Consider the following 22,364-nt stretch of genomic DNA (forward strand, 5'->3'; position numbering starts at 1 on the left):
TTTAAAATTTCAGATATTGTCGTTTATTTAGAGGCTCATCACTAAAACAGAGATCGATTCTCGAGAAACGGGTACTATCCATTGACAGACTAATGTCGCCGTTTATGCACTCCTCTCAGCCAGCGTGGGTTTTCAAGTGAGCAGTAGTGGATATTACATATGATGATTCGTCAATGATTTGTAGCCGTTGCACATTCGTAAGGAAATCTTATATAGAGACGACACTTCATTTTGCAGTTTTTGTAGCGACCATTTGGAGAACTGGTACCGATTTTGAAAGTCACTGCTATGAAGCTGTAGATGTATTGAATGTGCAAAGGATGAAAAGCTATGGAATATACACTTATCAGCCGTAACATTATCTATCTAATAGCCAGTATGCCCACCTTTGGCACGGATAACCGCGGCCACGAGTCGAAGCATGGACGCAATGTCGTCTTAGTAGGTCCTTGGAGGGAGTTGGAACAACATATGCACACACACGTCACATAATTCCCACAAATTCCGAGTAGGAGGGCGAAGAGCCCTGTCGCCACATTTAATCACATCCCACATGTATTCGACCGGGTTCAGATCAGCGAGTGGAGGGCCCAGCGCATCAACTGGAAGTCGCCATTCTGTTTCTAGACCCTTGCTGTCACACTACTGGCCTTGTGACATGGCGCATTATCTTACTGAGAAATGCCACTGCCGACAGAGAACATGATCGCTTTAAGGGATGTATGTGGCCTGCAACTCATGCACGATACTCCTTGACCGTCATGGTGCCCTTCACGAGCTCCACCGACTCATGGATGCCCACGTGACTGTTCCCCAGAGCTTAATGGAGCCGCCACCAGCCTGCCTCCGACCCGCAGTACAGGTGTCAAGAAGCTGTTCCCCTGGAAGACTAAGGATTTGCGCCATCCCATCGGCTTGATGAAGAAGGTTGAAGAAGGTATTGGGATTTATCAGATCATGCAAAGCTCTGCCACTGCACCAAATTGCAGTGCCGATGGTCACGTGCCCTTTTCAGTCATGGTTGCCAATGTCATGGTGTTAACATTGCTACATGCATGGTCGTCGGCTGCGAAGCCCCATCGATAGGACTGTTCGGCGCACTCTGTGTTCAGACACCCCTGTATTCTGCCTAGCAATAAAATTTGATGTTAGTTCATCCACACATCGCCACCGACGACGTCCGACATCTGTAATGAGGGGTGACCCCCCGACCCCACGACGTTTGGACGAGGTTTTACCTTGGTTCCGCCACGTGTTGAATACACTAACCACAGCACTCCTCGAACACCCAACAAGTCGTACAGTTTCCGAAATACTCGTACGGAGCATGTGGACTATCACAGAGAGCCCTCGGTCAAACTCAGATACACAATGCGCCTTCCCCTTTCTGTAAGTGCATACGGAAACCACGCTGACTGGTACTACATCCACCGTGCGAATGTCTGATCAGCAGCTATACCTTGCCAGGTGACGCTGCTATCGTCCGGACAGCTTTATATCGATAGTAGGTCGGTGGTCATAATGTTCGGACAGGTCAGTGTAGTATTAGCAGAACACGTCTGTGGGTGATGAAACTCGCACTTCAAGCTTCCTCATAGTGACATGAGGATAGAGTGTTACCAAAGCTCAAATTATAGTTGTATTTCTCTCATCAGTTCCTGCTCTTTTACGTCGGTGTATTTTACTCTTCACACTAGTTCAAATGGTTCAAATGGCTCTGAGCGCTATGGGACTTAACATCTATGGTCATCAGTCCCCTAGAACTTAGAACTACTTAAACCTAACTAACCTAAGGACAGCACACAACACCCAGTCATCACGAGGCAGAGAAAATCCCTGACCCCGCCGGGAAGCGAACCCGGGAACCCGGGCGTAGGAAGCGAGAACGCTACCGCACGATCACGAGCTGCGGGCTTCACACTATTATTTTCTTGTTTTTACTAAAGTTTGTAAACATTTATGGCGAGGATTTGGCTTGATAAGGATAGTTTTCATCACTCAACCCCACTGCTGCTCTCATCGTTTGCTGTCATTCGCCATACAGGGAATCATGTTCACTTTCTCGACGGTCCTTCTACTTCTTTCGTTTGGGAGGGGATGTGGGGGAGGTGGAAATCATTAGCTCCTCGCGAATTCCTCTCTTGTGCCTTCTTCCTCGTCTCAAAGTGGTACTTACAAAGTAAGTTCTTAATTATTTCTTGAACATATTTCAATCTCTACCTTCCTCACTTCTTACACACTACAGATCCCCCTAGTTCCATGGAGTTTATACCCTGGAACCCTAACCTATGTCCTGCACCTTCTTGTTGTCAGTGTTTTCCATATGTGCCTTTCTCCAACGTTCTGTGGAGAACCTATTCATTCCTTGTCTTACTAGTCCACCTGATTTTCAAAGCTATTCTGTAACAGATTTCCCACAGTCCATGATTTTTTTTTCACAGATCCTGTGCTCCGAACGCACGTTGTGAGAAATTATTACCTCAGAGTAGGGCCAATGATTGATACTCTTGGCCAGGAATGGTCTCATTGTCTATGATAACCTGCCTTTTATATTCACCTTTGTTCGTCCGTCATGATTGCAGAATTTCTTCACTACTTCTACTCCATGGTCCAAAATGTTGATGTCAAGATTGTCGATAATCTCATTTCTGCTACTCCTCATTGCGTCTTTCTTCGATTTACACTCAATCCATATTCTGTACTGACTTGACTGTTCATTCCATTCGACACACCCTGAAATTCTTCTTCACTTTCAGTGAGGATAGCAACGTCCTCAGCGAATCTTATCATTCGTATCCTTTCACTGTGATGATCTGACTCTTGAACCTGCCTTTTACTAACGTAAAGTAATGGTAATCTCTGTAAGAATGTATTGAATTTTTTACAGTGAAGAGCTGCTTATTTGGTGTCAACAAGTGTTCTCTGTGATCTAATACGATGAATAATCTTTTTAGAAAGAGAAAAATCTTTTATGAGTTTACCTAAGTGTTGTGTCAGCTACTGTGGGAGACAGCACCGACACAAACAAGGACGGAAAGAAGTTGCAGTGGCCCGTGGTAGGGATCCAAAATAATCTGTGCATAACGCTCCTGATTAATTGAACAATTTATTTAAAAAAAGGAAAGAAACATCATTTAACTTCTCATTATGAGGTGGCTTCCTGTGCTTCCTGTGCCTCCCACATGCAATTACGCTTACTCTCTACTACTACTAGCAGAACGTAGGCCAAGTATCGTCTTCATATTATTTAGCATCGATGCTCTCGAAGTCCGCGACTGTACTGGGCGCTACCAGCGATGGGCGGCTGGTTAAGTCAGCGTTGACAGGGAGCCCTGAACTCAGTCTTCCTGGAGGTGTAGCGCTGCTGGCACTGTCCAATGGCGCGCGAGTCAGTGCCTTCTTGACGCCTTCTGTCGGCGCTGCAATGGTCAGTGTGCAGTCGATGTCTTAGGACTGCAACTATTGCTGATACAGTTTTAAATATGGATCTGTGCTATCCCAGTCTGGTGAATCCCACCAACAGAGTTAGCAGTTCAATGTGCGTTAGTGTTTTAATTAACATCGTGAATTTATTATTGCTTTCCCATTCATTAGCTTCAAAACCAACTGTAAATTAGCCAACTGTTTTAATATGTGCAAGTAGAACCGAGAAAGTTTGTCTGCTTAAAAGACGAGAAATTGTTTAATCATGTTAATTATGATAAATAAGGAGATAAATTAATCGTGTGAAAAAATAACCGAAATTTTATTGTTTTTAGTCAGGGAGAGAAATACGTGCGTTTTTTGCTGTGAAGATCAGAATTATTAGTTTTTGTCTGACAGTGGAATCGTTAAGTGTGGAATGGTGCCATAATTTAATGAAAAATGAGAGAAAATATTCAGTTCGAAAGAGATGGAGAGACGACGGCCAGTGCCAAATTCTTAAAACGATTCTATCTGACTTTCTAAAACAATTTTTACTGTAACAGACTCAGCTGCAGTTAGTCATAGTTGATATATCAGTTTCGATTTCAACTAATGGTCATATTCAGACTTAAATACAAAAGGAAAGAAAAATTAATACATAAATATGTCTTCATGTGAAGTAGATCGAAAAATTTAAATATAAACTTATTAAAACAATATCTGAAGAAGCAGATAACATATTGTCAATATTAAAGATTATTAAAATCTTAACTGATAAATCAGGAGCTGTGGAAAGTTAAAATTCTTTGAAAAGAGTATAGTCATAAGCTGTGACATACACATATCAAAAACAGTATTGCATCACCTCGGTTCCGAGAGTTCCGGAACGTGTACAGAAAAGTGGAATCGAGATCAACATAAACATCATTTCCGCCCTTTTTATTGCTCATGAAAACCACACATTGCATGTTGTACCACCGTATACGAGACCTTCAGAAGTAGTGGCCCAGATTGCTGTACACACGGATACCTCTAATACCAAGTAGCAAGTCCTTTTGCATTGATGCATGCCGGTATTCGTCGTGGCATATTATCCACAAGTTCATCAAGGCACTGTTGGTCCAGATTGTCCCACGCCTCAACGGCCATTCGGCGTAGATCCCTCGGAGCACTTTTCAATCTATCACAGACATGTCCGATAGGGTTTAAGTCTGGAGAGCTTGCTGGCCACTCTAGTCGAGAGATGTCGTTATCCTGAAGGAAGTCATTCAAAAGATATGCACCATAGCACGATAGGGACACGAATTGTTGTCCATTAAGACGAATGCCTCGCCAATACGCAGCCGATATGGTTGCACTGTCGGTCGGAGGATGGCATTCACGTATCGTACAGCCGTTACAGCGACGCACGTCACCCCACATAACGCGACCACAAAACAGCAGGGTGCCTCCACCTTGCTGCACTCGCTGCACAGTGTGTCTAAGGCGTTCAGCCTGGCCGGGTTGCCTCCAAACACGTCTCCGACGATTGTCTGGTTGAAGACATATGCGAGACTCATCGGTGAAGAGAACGCGATGCCAATCCTGAGCGGTCTATTCGGCATGTTGTTGGGCCCTTCTGTACAGCGCTGCATGGTGTCGTGGTTGCAAACATGGGCCTCGCCATGGACGTCGGGAGTGAAGTTGCGCATCATGCACTCTATTGCGCACAGTTTGAGTCGTAACAGTACGTCCTGTTGCTGCACGAAAACCATTTTTCAACATGGTGGTGTAGATATCAGGGATCCCCCGAGCCATAATTCGTAGGTGGCGGCCACCCACTGTAGTAGTAGTCCTTGGGCGGCCTGAGCAAGGCGTGTCAGCAACAGCCCCTGTCTCTCTGTATCTCCTCCATGACCGAACAATATCGCTTTGGTTCACTCCGAGACTCCTGGACTCTTCCCTTGTTGAGAGGTCTTCCAGACACAAACTAACAATGGGTACGCGATCGAACCGTGGTATTGACCGTCTAGGCAAGGTTGAACTACAGACAAAACGAGCCGTGTACCTCCTTCCTGGTGGAACGACTGGAACTGATCGGCTGTCGGACCCCCTCCGTCTAATAGGTGCTGCTAATGCATGTTTGTTAACATCTTTGGGCGTGTTTAGTGACATCTCTGGAGAGTCAAAGAGACTGTGTGTGTGTGATACAATATCCACAGTCAACGTCTATCTTGAGGAGTTCTGGGAACCTGGGTGATGCAAAACTTTTTTTGATCTGTGTAAAAGGAGCAGCACTGTAGTACACTGCTGACAACAAGGTGTTGGCTCTAGCATTTTACCATACCATCTTGTGCCATACAGACCTATTCGTCATGGATGTTGGGTAGAAGAGGGAGGAAGGTGATGGCCGGGAGGGTGGGGGGAAGGATAATCATTGATTCCGTGCGTATTAAAATGTTTGTTATCTGCTTACTCAGATGAAATTTTTAAATTCTGTATTTGCAATGTTTTAAGCTGTGTTCTCTACAGAAATTGTTGTTGATAAATATTATATTTTATTTTGTGTTAGACCTGAAGATAATCATTATATGTAATTGAAACAACTGAGACTGATACCACGAATAACTTAAGAGGTTTATACAGTTGCGGATGTCATCTATTATTAAAATGTTGTGACAGCACTTATTATTTTATTTGCCTTTCGATTTTTATGACCGTTTGATAAACAGACGAAGTGCTACATTCTCATTATTTTTTTATTTTATTTTCCCCACTACATTTGTGAGACTTTGTGGACAAAGTTGCCTGATGTAACATAGCGGATCCTGAGGACACACGTAGGAGAGCCCCTTCCAAACGCACGTGCCTGTCGGAATGGTTGGTGGCACTCCAGCCCAAGGGGCGGGGCTTTGCAAGGCTCCATGTTACCAGGTAAACGTCGAGGTGCGAAAGACACTGAACACGTGGCGGATTTCCTGCCTGGCAACAAGCGTCACACCTGTGCTCGCTGAACGAAAGCGGTTCCGGTAGTGAGAATGCTCACGGAAACAAAATACGTCAACGTGAAAATTCTGAATATTTAATGTTAGCAGGTACAATAACGGTACATTCATTCCAAAACTACCAAACTGAGCGTGTCTGTGATGCAAGACCAGTGCCGCTTAGAATGTTTTATACGGAAGTTACAACTACATGAGATGATGCGAAATCAAACGAGGTGGCAAGTGAGTTATGCTTTATTATATCATAATTTGTGAGCACCAAGCTTTTGTACACTAAATAATTTTATCGATACAAGCTGATTGCTGTTGGACGTATTAAGCTAGGATACGAAATTCTCCACAGTAACAAGTGCTATGTCAGCGCAATGTAAGGAAATTTATAACCTGATTCCTGTCTTAATGATTTTACAGTATTCTGCGTTTTAACAGTAACATTAAATTGCTTTAAGATGGCCATTACTAACAGCTTCTGCCCTATGAGTATGACGCGAGCATTGTAAATTCTGAGGCAAACAGGTGAAAGATCATCGAAAGACGATTCGAAATAACCGACCACTTAATATTCATGTTAATTTGTAAACATATGTTGTTTGTGTATGCAAATATTGCAATAAAGTTTCAAAACGTATTTTGTCAATAAAAGGGGACAATGAATAGCAGAAAGAAAAAGAGGTTGTGGATCCCCTCGAAAACAAAATTTGAAGGTAGCAATGGAGTTATAATGTAGTTTGTAGGCGACAAATAAATGCAAGATAGAGTGCTGTCTTTGTACATGTGAATTTTTATTTGCAAAAATGGGATTTCGGTCGCAAAAACAATGTTTGTTGTAAGGAAAATGGCAATGTGACGTCAACAACGCTTTGTAAGCGAGACGCAGCAACGACGCACAGTGTGTTATATCTGAGACACCGTCGCCGTCTCGGCGCGCAGGAATGAGCTTTTTGTACGAAATATCGGCCGCTCCCAGTGCGACAGACTTTAAATTTTACGCTGTGTTGAAATCTGCCTTAATTCATCATTTGTGGTAACAGCTTATCGCAGACTGCGGGGATTTCAACTTTCGGTCACTGAAGGATGCTGAAATGTTACGTCACGATGTGTTGTAGTTAGTTACAGCCTGTCTAAATTAATATCTTATGAATCAGTAGCGCTAGTGAGAAACTAAACAAATATAATTTGACAGTTTTATTACTGCACTTCAGTGATTAGAAAATCGTTTGACGAACTTTAATCTCCAACTTCCCAGAAGCACTTTTGGATTTTGAAATTGAGCGGCCTTGTGAGATAGTTGTTCAGATCTGATCTACTGCTAGCATTACTGCACGCACATACGATTATGAACCTTGCTGACGAATTGTTCAAGTTAAAATTGCCTTTATGTTATTTCCTTTATTGTGAAACCACTCTTTGCGAGTAACTTCAGTTTCATTCAATAAAATTAAATTTGTCCAACTGCAATCATAAACACTTGCCGCATCCAATTGCTTAACTGTTCTATTTTTTTATTTTTATTTGAAAACGTTGTCTTTTGCAATCCTCATCCTGTTGGGAAATACACACGCAAAAAGGAGTCTATCAATTCTACAGCCAAGTTGACCGAAACGTGATAAATTGAGCAACGTGTAACCATCCCTCACACATGTGTTTGAGGCAAAGTTGCTACTGGGTTACATATTTACCCAACCCTCAGGTATTACGACTACAATTTTCAACGCTAGTCTTTCAACACTAGTCCTTCAACACTAGTTTCCTCAATCAAAACAGAGAGGGTAGTTCAGACTGAGAAACGATAAGCTACGATACGTTTCTTTGGCTTCTCTGACGTGTATTTGATGTGTGTGTACAATTCTTTAACTATCACGACACTGGTGTTAAACTGATTCTGCCCCCACTGCATGAGTGTTCTGATTTAAAAACGGTAGTTATCCCCGAATTCCAGCTGACGGAATACAAAATGTTTGTGCTGCGTAATCATAAGAAAGACCGGCACGATAATTAACAGCTACGAAATTGGTCTTCTACGTAATGCATTTAAATTACGACAATGTTTTTAAGTCTTCCGCCATATTGTATCAAAACAATGAGGAGACGCCTTTTTCCCTTATAAAATGCGAAAATGACACACGTGTGTAATTAATTGTCTCAAAAAAAACCTTTATATTCAAACTATCGAAGTTGTTTCTTACACCTATATAAGATTTCATCGGCAAAAATCCTGCATATCATTCTACTACAGGTGATGATTCAGTTTTTAAGGATTTTTCTAATACATATTGCACATCTGGTTCCAAATAGTATTAGCAAAGTTGTGTGTCTTGCAATAGTGAACCCGAAGTTTTGACAATAAAGCATCCCAGTTTCGATATGCTCTGGGATTACTAGGCGACCGTCCTGTGCTTGCGGAACAAAATGCTCGACAGGATTACCTGTTGTGTCGGGAATCCTCTAAATTTTAACATCGCAAAACACATTGGAAATTAATAAAACGATGGTGTATGTGAAGTTGCACAGTTTATATTGCCATATTTGAGATAAATCAAGTGATACCAGTAGGGTTGCCAACTGATTTAATGTTAAAACTGTATATTGGTCAGTAGATTTCGTAGTTATAGCTCAGCATGGTGAAACTACTTGTACTCTTTCACATTTCTAATTATAACGAATCTTATGGATTACAGACTCACTTAACAGCATTTTGCAAAACTTCAGTGCGAACAGCAATCTTTTCTGTCGTCATTTTGTTTGTGATCGACGCCTCTCACACTTCATTACATTTGAGCAGAAATTTGTGCTGTGTGTGTGTTTCTGTGGAACCAGTTGCTCGTAGCAGTTCACTTAAAGCGTTGAAAAGTGTTTTGTTGCAAAGCGTTGTTCGTTGACTGTTGAAATTTTCCTCTATGTTTTTAGACTGTGGTTGTTTTCGTCTACTGTTAACGACGGATACTAGTGATGGCTTTACCTTGGCATTTGTAGTTCTGTTTACATGTAATTACACTGGTAACAGTGCAGTCTGAGGTGGTCTGCAAAAGGGAATGTGCATTTTCACATTTCGATGCGTGCTTTATCGAATTTAGCCAGATTACGCTGTAATATATGCTACTTTATTCTTCGCTTTCTCATGTTACTTACGCTCTGTTACATTCCTGAAAAAAAACGGCCCTGTTATTTATTATTCCTTTAAGAACTACTTATTTCCATGACAATTCGAATGGTTCTAAGCAGCATCTCCCTGATGAAATTTATTCTAAAATGTACTGCTATGATTGCAGTAAGTGCATTGTAGTTTGTTAATAAGGAAAGCGATGTAGGCGTACATCTCTTGCTAGTTAACGATTCTGTAATAAAGAGCGATATTTCAGTTAGTGACTCAGTTGTTGTAATTTAAATGGATGACCGAAAAATACGATCGTAATGAAGATACATTTTATAATAAACTTGTTTTGTTGGAGACGCATGTTTGATTTTACTATGTTTGACATGTTGGATTCTAGCAATTGTTTTTTATTTTTGTAAGATTCACAAGTTGATTATAATTAACGCTGAACTTCTATAACGATGTAGAAATAACACCACCGGTTAGAATGAAGTCAAATTGCAACGGAATATTATCGGAGAAGAGAGAAAACGTATGGCAGAAGAAAAAAGCCGTGTGAAAATTGATCTATAGATGCCACTGTATGTATCAGAATACGCAAATGAAAACACATGTCATGCGCACGACCCACTGAAATTGGTATAAACATGCTGGGTACACGGCTTTTCCTCCTTTCGCGTCTGCGACGTTCGCCTAGACTGTCTCAATGCAGGGTCGTGTTCTGCTTGTAAAGCTGTATTATAAGGAAGATGACTGTGCACACGTCGCTCTGCAAAAGTTCCGAAACACTGAAAGGTATGAAAAAAGGCGTTGGTCCGATGACTGCCGTGGGTCTGGAGAAAATGATTCGGAAATTCGAAAAGACGGGTTCTTTTGGTGTGCAACCTGGTAGAGGGAGGAAACGAATTGATTCTATGTCAGTGGAAGCAGTGGCCATAGCAATGCAGAAGGACACGAGTGGTGGTGTACTTACGTGTAGTGTACGAAGAATTGCCCGAACATTGGACATACCCGTGAGCACGGTGCGTAAAATCTTACGAAACATCCTTCTTTGCCGTCCATTCAAAATTACCCATCTGCACGATTTGCTTCCTGTTAACCTGACGGCAAGAGAGACCTTTGCTTTAGAATTCCTTGCTCGTATGGAAATGGACAATGATTGGCTGTGGAAGATTTTGTGGACGGGCGATACCACTTCCATCCGACAAGGTATGTCAATATACAGAATTGTCGGATATGGGCAACAGAAAATTCACACGCAAATCAACCAGTACGACTTCATCCTGGAAAGGTCACTATGTAGTGTGTGTTTACGGCATCATTTATCATAGGGCCATATTTTTTTTTCAAAGAGACAGGTACTTCCGGTCCTGTTACCTGTACCGTCACTGGTAAGCGCTATGAGTATCTTTTGCGCAACCACGTCATTTCAGCTCTCCAACAACTTGGAAGTGTGGATGGGATCATTTTTATGCAAGATGGCGCACCTCCGCACATTACAAATACAGTTAAGCAGCCGCTGAATCGCCATTTCGGAAATGCTAGAATTATCAGCCACCATTTTCCTACAGCCTGGCCTTCCCGATCACCTGATCCTAATTAGAGTGACTACTAGCTGCGGGGCAATCTGAAAGATGTTGTGTACAGTGTTCCGATTGCAAACTTAGCTGCACTGAAGGTACGCATTGCGCTGCACACACATTCTGAACGTGGACCCAGAAACGCTTAGATCAGTTGTGGAACATGCTGTTTCTCGATTTCAACTTGTGCAGGAAACGATGGACAGAATATTGAGCATGTTTTGCACCAGTCATTCAGATATTAATATTCCGATTTGATTGATGCAGTTTATGCGGTTTTTTGGCCTCAGGACGATTAAAAGCCGATCTTTCCCATCCGATGTGATATGACGTTACCGTGGTGGATGGGCTTACGTAAGAACAGTATCACACCTGTACACCCATGCACACTGATTAGTACAGTTTGTTTAACGTCAGACGTATAACTTAGGCATTGTTGTATGATTCATTTGTCATTTGTAGTCGACCACTATTAAATTATGATGCTTACAGCGCCATTTTTTGCTACATTTTGTAACTATTTATTTTTCTTCTGTCATACGATTTCCCTCTTCTCCGATAATATTCCGTTGCAATTTGACGTAATTCTGACCAATGGTGTTATTACTACACCAGTTTGAAAGTTTAACTTTAATTCTCATCAACCTGTACATTAACAATTTAGAAATAAAAGTAAAGCGATAACAATCGAACAAAATGAAAGTTCCTGCCAGATTAAAACTGTGTGCCGGACCGAACCTCTAACTCGGGACCTTTGCCTTTCACGGGCGCACAGTTTTAATCTGCCAGGATGTTTCATAACAGCGCACGCTCCGCTTCAGAGTGAAAATTTTATTCTGGAAATGTGACAAAATGTTTATCATTTAAATCTACAGTACTAGAGTTTATTATTTTATCATCCTTTATCAGATATATGTGGCTGACTTTCAATACTGTAAAAAGCGGAAAGGATGAAGACAATCTCATACATATTGAAAACTAAAACTTAGACAATGTGACGCACTGACACACCCCCACCTCCCAGTTTCCTTCTCTATCCACCCCCCCCCCTTTCCACCTCTCATATACACAAGCTAAACAGTACACTGATTGCAGCACAGACCTTATTCTGCTAACGTGGCATAGTAACGTTACATGTGTCACTTTCTAAGTTCTTCATGGCGCAGTTGGAAGTAGCGGGTGAAAGGGGAATGAAAGCGTAAGCTAGGGCAAACTGAGTCAATCTTTGAAGCAATCGCAAATGTTCCCTTGAGATATGAATCACCACACTGGTGTAGCGGTGCAAAGGTTAGCTGAAATGACGGTGCTTGTTGGAGTAGCTCATCAAGAAAATGTAACCTCCGTACAATCTAGAGCAGTTCTTGAGATCAGCCAGGCGTGAAGGGCTTCTTCCAGGCTATCTAAGACCACTATAGTTAGGAAATGGGAACAGTAATAGACCAAAGTCAACCGATGATGTATGTTCAGCTGCCCATTTTTCGATAGCCTACAGGCACTGCAATCTGTGACTGCATTGTTCAGTAACGAAAATCTTTTGTTGCTGATTTTTGAAGGGTGCTTCGATGTAGATTGTCCTCCAAATGTAAAACAATAGCTTGTTGATGTTCATTAGCAACGAGACAATGGTTTAACTAGAAACATGTCAGCTGATTCCGATCCATGTTTTAACCCTAGGACGCCCAAGCCTTTTTTTCTAACTACGATGCCTAAGGGGGGAGGGGGGGGGGGGGGGTTCGGCGAGCCCACAGGTATTAAATAAGTTTACTGACGAAAAATTACAACTTTCAAAATGGTTTATGTATTTTAACTAAGGCATCGGTTTATAAATGTTGTTAGTTGTTATAAATATTGGATTGAGTGAATAAAAAGTTGACATATTACAATACAAAATACAGATGTGTTCATATACAATAGACTACTCTGAGTCCTCAGCTTCAAGGCAAGATAGACACTTCACAATTTTTTCTGAATGTGTGTTACACACATGTTTATGACACTGTCCACAATATTGTTTTGGTTTACTTAGATTGTTGTACTTCTGCTTCTTTGTTTTAGATTCTCTTACACAAATATGGTACCGACCTTTCCCTGCAGGAGGCTGACGTGCTTCTGTTGTCACTTCTTTGATTTTCTTTTGTAGAATAGTCTCCATTGATTGAACAATTAGGTTAGATAATCCTCTTGCGTTGGCACTTCTTTTTTCTACCTGCAGTTTCACTAGTTCCATCCCAGCTTGCAGAAGATAAGGTTTCCGCTTGTGTTTCTTTTCATTCCATCTTGGATGTTGCTGGATGAATATGGTGTTTGCATTGATAACACAAATGTCGATGAGAGAGTAAAATACAGATAGAGGCCATCTCTTTGTTCCCCTCTTGCAGGTGTACATACGCGCTATTTGATCATGCTATCAATTCCTCCTTTAGTGGAATTATAATAAGCATTTATCTCGGTTTTATTCTTCTCTCCTCCAACAGTGCCTTTATCTTGGTGCATTGTTGACAACATCAGTAAGCTTTTACTTGGTTTCTTTTTTGCTGTGTAGGACACCAAAGTTACTGGAGGCCTACGTGTTCGGAACTGCACTAACTCACTGCAAGTTTACAAGATAAATAACAGCTGACTGACATCAAAGATCACTTCCTCTGAAAGTAAACCGATTCTTGTGAATATCAAGAATACCAACCAACAAGAAACTAACTTGCATTGTTGTAGAGATGAGAAATACGAAATCCTACTAAGGGAAATATTCTATAGCTTGGAAACCTAAGGGGTGGGTTTGTTGGACCCATAAGAAGTTTATTTATTTTTTCTTTCAAAGCATGAATTTTCTATAAAATATATTGGCACTAACGTTACATAAAATAGCCAACAAACAATAACTCAAAGGGAATATGTAGTATGAAAGTTACTTGGGCAAAAGCAGGGGACATAAAAAAATTGTGGGTTCAACGAACCCCCCCCCCCTTAGGCGTCCTAGGCTTAAGCTACATAGAGTTTTTGGGATTTGCATGTAATATTTTTATTTAGAGTAACCCTTTTGGAGGGTACGATAAAACAACATTGTTTCTGCTTCTTATTCAATTGCAGCCTCCTTTCACCAACACTTCTTTCATTCATCGAGAATGTTGTTCCTTCTCGTCTTGTGTCCACTTTTTTCCAGTTCTTGCTTCCTTCTGTCCGAGAAGCTTACCTTTTCTGTTGCTTCTTGGTAGCATGTGCCAAGTCCACTCCTACATTTTCGATATATCTCCCTACTTCTCCTTCATGTAGTTTGGGATTTTTAACAGTGCAGGACATGAAAGATTTGCTTCGTGATTCTGCCATTATTTACCCTGAATATGTGTCCATAGAATTTTAATCTTGTTCTTCACGTTACATGTCTTACCTTTTCAGTTTTCACATACAGTCCTTTATCATATCTTAATCTGTATTCTGATTGACTGAATTTTAGTCCTATGATTTCTCTTAAGATTGTGCTTTTTTTTATCTTCTAATTCTTCTAGCTCTCCCTTCGAAGTCAGTCCTTCGTGGTGTTTAAAACAGTCTACCTCTGTTACAGTATCATTTTTGTAAGATTTGGAAGTGCTTTTCTTTTTCAAATGACACTTGTAATCCGGTGCCTGTTGATTTTCCCTGATTTGTTCTTGTACACTTTCAGATGAGTTCGTAATGAGTGCCATATTATCTGCAAATACCACACAAGCTACAGTGACCTTGTTTGGCTTTCTTCCTACATGTGTACCCTTAGTATTTATAGCCTTCCTCTATTCTCTAAACAATTTCTGTAATGCACAATTCAGAAGTAGAGGCAAGAAACAATCTCCTTGGTTTCCTCCTCATTTTGTTTCAAAATATTCTGATAATTCTCCCATAGATTTTACTTTTGATGCTGTGCTGGTAAAATTTCCTTTCAGTATTTCTGTCATTATGTTGTGTATTCCAAACTCTTTTGAAATGTCGCGTAATGTATTTCCATCAGTAGAATCGGACGCCTTTTTAAATTCAACAAATATTACATAATATTTCAAGCTTGCGATTGTTGTGATTCCGAAGGTGTGCTTAATATTTATGACTTGTTACACATGAGCTTCTCTTCCTAACTCTCTTTGATATTCCCCTAACCGTGGATTAGCCGGCACGGTTGTTGAGTGTGTTCGGTCAGAGGGCTGGTTGGCCTCTGTAATAAAAAAAACTGAGTGGAAGAATCAACAAACGAACTTGAACGGATGTCATGTGACGTCCACAACGACCAAACACAAAGATCAACAACGAACAAAATGCAAAACAAAAAAAAAGTGTTATTGTGCTTGCCTTCCAGGCAGCGGGCGCGGGTTCGATTCCCATCCGGGTTGGCGATTTTATTCGCTCGCGGAATGGGTGTTGAGTATTCCTCATCATCATTTCATCCTCATCACCGGCACGCAAGTCGCCCAATGTTGCGTCGACTGAAATAAGACTTGCTCTCGGTGGCCGAACGTCCCCGGATAGGGCCTCCCAGCCAACAATGCCACACACTCAGTTCATTTTTCCACAATTCTGAATCTATATTGTCTTTCCCAGATTATTTTTTATTTTTCTCTTATGATTTCTTTTGGTGGCTTGGTACCACGGTTTCCTGATGCTGCAAAGTCAAAATTGAAATTTTCACGAGGGTCAAAATGTGTGTGAATTCCTAAGGAACCAAAGAGCTTAGATCATCAGTCCCCAGATTTCCACACTACTTACACTAACTTAAACTAACTTATGCTAAGATCAACACACACAACCATGCCCGAGGAAGGACTCGAATCTCCGGCGGAAGGGACCGCGTAGTCCGTGACATGACGCCTCGAACGAAGCGGCCACTCCGCGGGACTCATGAGGGTCACAGTTGTGCAGTTGCTTGAAATAATATGCAAGTATTTTACAGTTTTCAGTGTTGTTGTATGCAGTTTCGAACATTTTCGATCTTTAGCCTGTCTGCTTCATGATGTGTATTTTGTTAATCTAGTTTTGAACGCTCTGTACAAGCCCCTAACGTTGTTTTCATTAAACTCTGATTTTACTGATTTCAACTGAACTTTAAGATGATGCAGTTCCACCTTCTTAAAACTTTTTGTTTGATGTTGCTTTCTTGGCTTCCACGCATTTATGTATTTTATTTACTTATTTCGTACAGAGAATGCATCGCAGATTTGACAACGACGTTTCAGTGCCTCTGTAGCGTCATAAAAAGAAGTAATTTTATGAAGATTGATCAAAAAGTTTGCGTTTGAGGGCGTTTCAGCAGCGTTTATACAACGTAACGCGACTATTACGCGTGTCAATAAGCACAGACCTGTAGGAAACGGATAATTGTGATTTTTCTTACGTGGGTGCGGAAAATGCGGAAACGCGAACTATGGAGACGTTATTATCAAAAACGTCGAAACAGAACCGACGTGCTGTTATTCTTCTCTTGGTCGCCGAAGGACACAGGCTGGTGGATATCCATCAGAGAATGAGGAATGTGATGGGGGCAGCACGCCTATTGAAAACCACCTAGTTTCGTGCTGGTCGGGATTCGACGCAAGGCACCGGCCGATCTGCGCCAACGAGTGTGAGTCACTCGAGCACTCTCCCTACAGTCCTGATCTCTCCTTTGCGATCATCACGCCTTCGGTTCCTTAAGCAAGCCTTTAAGGGTCGAGGATTCATGTAGGCTGAGGATGTGTAGCAGGCAATTACTGACTTCATCACGCAGCAGGACACGTTGTTTCATCAAACGTGTATGTTCAGCCTGGTGAGTCTGTGGAATGAGTGCCTCAACGCTGACGGCCATTTTGTCTTATTCTGATCGCTCCTTACAAAATGACACCTAAGATTTAACCACCAAATCTTACGAAAAATTTGTTGTACTGTTCATAAGTTTCTTGGCAAGAGTAAGTCAGGCACCGTTTGAAACAAAAAAGGAATTCATATGAAGACGAAATTAACTCATGAGACTAGACAATCGCAAACCACTGCAGTAATTAGGTGGAATGTCTAAAGGACAGTGCATACAATATGTCTGTCACTGACAGGAATGTATTGACACATGTTGTTGTTGTTGTTGTAGTCTTCAGTCCTGAGACTGGTTTGATGCAGCTCTCCATGCTACCCCATCCTGTGCAAGTTTCTTCATCTCCCAGTACCTACTGCAACCTACATCCTTCTGATCTGCTTAGTGTATTCATCTCTTGGTCTCCCTATATGATTTTTACCCTCCACGCCGCCCTCCAATGCTAAATTTGTGATCCCTTGATGCCTCAGAACATGTCCTACCAACCGGTCCCTTCTTCTCGTCAAGTTGTGCCACAAACTCCTCTTCTCCCCAATTCTATTCAATACCTCCTCATTAGTTATGTGATCTACCCATCTAATTTGATTGACACATATCATCTCCTTTTTTGCGTAATCCCGAAGTGATATTATTAGGAATACTTCAACCACTTATGAAAGTACTACGTATCGCTATGTTTCTTACTGCACAGTACTGTGTCGAGAGGTTTTTAATTCTGCCAGAGACTCAACTTGAAGATTGGCGGGAGATTATCAGCCGAACAGTTGAAGAAGAAATAATACTATCCCGAAAGCTCACCCTGAAGATGATGAAATAAAAAACTCCGTGTTGAAAATTTATGCGCCTTTATCGGGAAGTGAATGTAAAATATATCACTGAAGGTTCATAATTGACAAACAAAAACAAATTACTCACTGAGGTGACAAAATTTATGTGATACTTCCTAATTACGTGTCAGACATTCTTTTGCCCGGCGCACTGCAGAAATTCGATGTGGCATGGACTCAACCAGTTGCTTGAAGTCCCTGAAGAAATATTGACCCATGATACCTCTACAGGTGTTCATAACTGCGAGAGTGTTACCGGCCCAGGATTTTGTGCACAGACGGACCTCTCAGTTTTGTTCCATCAATGTTCAACGAGATTCATGTTGAGCGACCGGTGTGGGCAAATCATTCGCTCGAATGTTTTTCAAACCAGTCTCGAAAAATTGTGGCCCAGTTACGTAGCGCAGTATCAACAGTAACAGTTTCATCGTTGTTTGGGAACATGAAGTTGACAAATGGCTGAAAATCGTCTCCGAGTAGCCGAACATAATACTCTCCAGTCAATGATCTGTTCAGTTGCTCCAGAGAATCCGATATATTTCATGTAAACACAGGCCACATATTTATGGAAGCCACCACCAGTTTGCACAATGCCTTTTTGACAACCTGGGTCCAGGGCTGTGTGGGGTCAGCGCCACATTCGAACCCTATCAGCAGCTCTTACCAACTGAAATCGGGACTCATCTAACCTGGCTACGGTTTCCCAATCGTCTAGTGTCCAACCGTTATGGTCACAAGCCCAGGAGAGAGGCTGCAGGCGATGTCTTGCTGTTAGCAAAGGCACTCGCGTCGGTCGTCTGCCGCCATAGCCCATTAACTTCATATTTTGTAGCATTGTCCTAACGGATGCGTTCGTCGTTTGTCCCACATTGATTTCTGCGGTTATTTCATGCAGTGTTGCTAATCTGTCGTGAGAGGTAATGCCTGAAATTTGGAACTCTCGGAACTCTGTGGCTCTCGAAATACTGAGTTCCGTAACAACTTCCGGAATGGAATGTCCCTTGCCTCCAGCTCCAAGCTAATTCATGTTGTGAGGCCATAATCACGTCGGGACCATTTTCACATGAATCACCTAAGTAAAAATGAAAATCCTACCAATGCATGGCCCTTTTTTATTTTGTGTACGCAATACTGTCTCCATCTGTATATATGTATACTCCATGACTTTTGTCACTCAGTGTAGGTGCTCTGAATATTACGAAATTTAAGAAGTTGTTCGAAATGAGGCACAGCTGAACAGTGCGTGGAAGATTGTGCTAGCTTCACAGGAACAAATCCACAATTATTGTCCATTTAAATTAGCAAATTTGGCACATTAATGGCTTTTTGCTGTAGAATCTTCTTGGCATGATGTTAGTAACTAAAAAATAATTGAAATAATTGTTGGTATCTTTGTTCTCCATAATAAACAGGGAAGCAAACCGAAAGCTGTCCAACGAAGAAGCTAAGTAGACTTACACCTCTGAATCAAATCCCACCGCGATCTTTGTGTGAATGGAAGGAATCACGGAATGCTGGGGAGAGGTGGCGAATACCTAAGACCCTACACACAACTCAGAACGGCCAGATTACAAATATAAAATTGTTCTCTAATTGCGGCAATGGACTCTCCCACATTAACTAAACGCTAATATGAAGCCTCTCTCAATATTTTATTCCTATTATTGCACCCGTAGTGTCTTATATGACTTATATATCACCACTTTTTGAAGCAGTTTTCCTACAGATAAAATGCAATTAATAATTTTACTTTTAATGCTCTATTATTTTATGCTTATTTAAAAATTTGAATTTTCAGTGAACATGATCTACACAAAGTCGGCTCTTGGCTACGGCCATTTGGATGTAATTATGATGAGATGCAATTAAACATTACATTTTCCATTCGGTATACTGGCTATTATTAGTTCTTAAATAGTTGCGAGGATCGTAAATTTGATAAACACTGTAATTTTACGATATCATTCCAGTAATAACCGACCTTTAGTTAGTAATATGGAACGCGTACGTGTCACGCATGTTGTTTAATAGATTATCTACAGTACACAACAGGAATTTCTGAGCACTGAGGCAATAAGAATCGTTGAACGTTCATAACATTAAACCCATTAACTGAAGTATCGATGGTGAAATTTTGTACCTCCTAATTTACACTCATAAATTGTATGACAAATGAACATTCTTTTAATGTGATACAAAAACTGTGTAAAATGTTTAAGAGGAGAGGTGTTAAAACTTTGTTGTGATCCATAACACGGCTTCAGCGTTTTTAGAACTACCACTTGACGATGAGATGCTAGATACTTGTAAGTGGTGAATATTAAAGAATGTTATCAAGCGTAATACTGTTTCTCTGAACCAAAGGTTTCTGTTCAAATCATAAAATAATGCTTGCAGTTCTATTTTAGTAATTTCTCAATAGTAATCTTGGTGATTTGATTATGTTCTGCCCTCATGAAAATGAATTATTGTTACCTCTACTGAATGAGACGTCCCCAGCAATACTCTCAATGGTATTGTATCTTAAAAATGCAAGTTTATCACTCGTGAATTCTGAATATATGAAATCATTACGTCATACAATGTTCTTAAATGAAATAATGGTAATATACGCGAATTCCTATGATTCTGGCACAAAACTATTGATATAATGTACAAAAATAATACGAAAGCAATAGCTGAAGCCACCTATATTAATGCGTACTAGGGGTTTTTGGTAGCTCTAATTTCTTTCTAGTATTGTTTTCATTGCCCCTAAAGGCGGAACAATCAGCAGTGATTAACGGTATGAGGATGCGGAAGGCAACGGGAACCACTCCATTAAAGACAGTAATGAGTATTCACAGGGTATGAGAGCAACTGATAATGTGTCATGATGATCTCTCCAATGGCAAAAGATTCCAGAACAGTCCCCCATTCGGATCTCCGTGTGGGAACCGCGAAGGGGGAGGTGACCATGAGAAATAGATTGAAAAACCAACGAAAAGATAATGTTCAGAGGTCTGAACGTGGCAGGGAAGCTAGAAAATCCGAAAAGGGATATAGAAAGCCTTAATCCAGATATAGTGGGGATCAGAGAAGTGAAATGGAAAGAAGACAAGGATATCTGGTCATATGGCTATGTAATATCAACAGCAGCAGAGAATAGTATAACGGCAGAAGGATTCCTTGTGGATAGGAAGGTAGGGAAAAGGGAGAGTTATTGTGAACTGTTCATTGACAGGATTGTTCTTATCAGAATAGACAGCAAACCAACACCGACAACAAAAGTTCAGGTATACTTGCCGATGTCGCAACTTGAAGAGGAAGAGATAGAGAAAGTTTATGAGGATATTGAAAGCGTAATACTATACGTAAAGGGAAATGAAAATATAACAGTCATGGGAAACTGTAATCGAGATGCAGAGAAAGGAGATAGAAGAAAGGATACATGAGAGTATGAGCTTGAGACAAGAAATGGGAGAGAAGAGAGACTGATTGAATTCTGTTGTAAATAGCGAATAGTCTGTTGACAATCGGACTAAACCATTAACTGTATCGTTTTACCGACTCCCCGTGTGGTGTCACCGCCAGACACCACACTTGCTAGGTGGTAGCTTTAAATCGGCCGCGGTCCATTTAGTACATGTCGGACCCGCGTGTCGCCACTGTGTGATCGCAGACCGAGCGCCACCACAAGGCAGGTCTCGAGATACGGAATAGCACTCGCCCCAGTTGTACGGACGACTTTGCTAGCGACTACACTGACGAAGCATCGCTCATTAGCCGAGCAGATAGTTAGAATAGCCTCCAGCTAAGTCCATGGCTACAACCTAGCAAGGCGCCATTAGCCTTACATAGTTTGATAGTTATTGTATGAAATGTCTCATCAAGAACGCTGTATACAAATGGTGGATTAAAGTTAAGTATTCCAGCAGCTACGTACTTTTCTTTATAGCTTTCATTGAGTATCCTGTTTCAGACCATCAAGTCCGCCTGCTTGCTTAATGGCCGCCTCCCTTAAATAATGTGCGTAGTGTTGGCAATCTGTCAACACTACAAATGACGACGAGGATTAACAGAGGATTTCGCGTTCGTATTGCTCTAATTTCTGGCGACGTTACAAACCGCCTTCTTTCTCTTTGCTTGATTTAATTGTGTCATGGCTTCGCCACATTCTCCAGATGTACTGTCCGAATTTTATCGCTTGCAGAATCAGCAGACGCAGGCGTTATTGGATGCCCTTGGACAGCTCGTCCAGGGTCAACGTGCACTGCAACCCGATGCGGCAGCCGCCGCTTCACCGCTACCGCAGCCACAACACACAGTTGCACCGCCGTTTCGCAGTTTTGACCCAACCCAAGAAACATGGACCGAGTGGTCACACCAGTTTGGATTTCATCTCGCCGCCTACAGAACTCAAGGTAACGAGCGGCAGCCTCATTTATTGTCGTGTGTAGGGGTGCAAACATACCGTGTGATAGTGAAATTATTTCCCCGACGAGACGTAGCAACTCTGTCCTACAAAGAAATTTTGTCGGCATTGGACGCCTATTTCAAGGAAACAGTTAATGTAGTTCCAAAAAGGTATACTTTCTTTCGTACAAAACGTATGGCCGGTCAAACTAATAGGGAGTGGGTTGCAACATTGCAAGGCCTTACAAGAGATTGTGCTTTTGAGTGTGAATGTGGACT

Source organism: Schistocerca piceifrons, chromosome 5 (assembly GCF_021461385.2).
Source record: "Schistocerca piceifrons isolate TAMUIC-IGC-003096 chromosome 5, iqSchPice1.1, whole genome shotgun sequence".
Classification (NCBI taxonomy): Eukaryota; Metazoa; Arthropoda; class Insecta; order Orthoptera; family Acrididae; genus Schistocerca; species Schistocerca piceifrons.